Source organism: Corvus brachyrhynchos, unplaced genomic scaffold (genome assembly GCF_000691975.1).
Source record: "Corvus brachyrhynchos isolate BGI_N302 unplaced genomic scaffold, ASM69197v1 scaffold646, whole genome shotgun sequence".
In the NCBI taxonomy this organism is placed as follows: Eukaryota; Metazoa; Chordata; class Aves; order Passeriformes; family Corvidae; genus Corvus; species Corvus brachyrhynchos.
The window spans coordinates 556,264-558,001 of record NW_008238401.1 but is presented as its reverse complement, the minus strand read 5'-3'; positions in this window follow the sequence as shown (position 1 = coordinate 558,001).

The window sequence follows — 1,738 nt, the reverse complement described above, 5'->3', positions numbered from 1 at the left end:
AATCTTCCACCTCTGAGATGTAGTACCTGCACAAGGACATCAGGCTTCGCTTTGGTAGCCTTGCAGATAGGAGAACACAGAGTCTTTTTGCATTGCTCTGAACTTACCTGCCCCTAAAACTCAGGTTTTTTCAGTGCAAGACAGTGATCATGGCCTCAGCCTCGTTGCCCAAGTGTTTTCCTGCGGCAGGCTCTGAACACACCCAGGGGATGGCTCACTGCTTTGGGCACTCCGAAACCTGTTGTTGCTTGGGCAGTTACTATTTTATAGTAACACTTTACAGATTTTGAAAGAAGGAGAGCTTTGGAACTGTTTCAACGAAGCCATCACCCCAGTGTAGTTAATAGGCCTTTCCCTGGCTGGGATGAATGTTGGCACAAGCTGGGCTCTGCTGCTGCAGAACAGGTCGAGCAGTGCCAAGCTGTGCAGGAGGCAGAACTGGTTCTGCTTTGGGGTGTGGCACGGAGCCGCCGCGGGGCCGGGGAGCACCCGCTCAGGTACCCAGCTCCCTGCTCTGCCTGCCCGGCATGGGGATGCATTTTGGTCTGGATGGGGCATCCTCTCCCATTTTCCTTCATCATCAGGCCCACAAACTTGGTTAATATAAATTTCATCGTTCATTCCAGAAGTTTGTTCTGTAATTATGATCGTTTTTATCCACTTAAGCAAAAAGTGAATTAGACCTTTTTTCCTAAATTGTGGAAGGGAAGGGGAATAAACATTTTTTAAAAAGGCAAAATGATATTTAATACTTTAAAATGTGATACTTAATAATTTAAAGTGTATTAATGGGGTGAAAATATGGGTTATGGCAAATTTTCTTTTTGACTACATCAAGATATTTTATACTCTTACTATCACGTTTTCCCAAATGCCTTTTCCCCTTGGCACAAACAGACTTGAATAGAGTGGCACCGAAGTAACAGAGTATGTGTTATGCTGAGCAAATTTGTGCATTTAGAAACGTCTGAACACTTCTGAAATGATACATGTAAATTGCTGCAAGAAATTGCTTCAGCTCCCTCGGGTTGGGTGCACTCTGAGTTTACCTTGCAATTACCTGGCTGCAGCTAAAGGAGTGCAGCCTCCCAGTGCTCATGGGGGCTCGAGCAGACCCCTTCCCTTAGTGGTACAGTAAGAAAGTGGGAGTCAGGTTTCCTGGTGAAATGTGTGGTGCTGTAACTGTGTGTAATGACAGGAACTGGATTCTGTCACAGACTGGAATTAAGAATAATGTGTCAAAAAGAAAATCTTAACTTTTAGAGGTCTACACTGAAATTTTCTGTGCCTTGCAGCAGACGGGTGAGATGGAGGTACTTTGCTGTCACACAGCCTGGGCTACTTCACCTTGGGGGAAAGGGCCTTTGCTCCTTGGAGCAACTTTAGCAGGTGGGGGCTTGAAATAACACTGACCCCTTTCTTGCAACCAGCCTCTTACTGAGGGTACATTTAAAACAATGATTTGTTACAATTATAGCAGTAAGAGGCTGCAGAGCCCGGTGCTCCTCCCAGGCCTTGTCCCAGTGTCAGCCAAGGCCAGGGATCGCTGTCCCGGTGTCAGCCAAGGCGAGGGATCCTTGTCCCGGTGTCACCAAGGCCAGGGGTCACTGTCCCAGTGTCAGCCAAGGCCAGGGATCGCTGTCCCGGTGTCAGCCAAGGCGAGGGATCCTTGTCCCGGTGTCACCAAGGCCAGGGGATCGCTGTCCCAGTGTCAGCCAAGGCCAGGGATCGCTGTCCC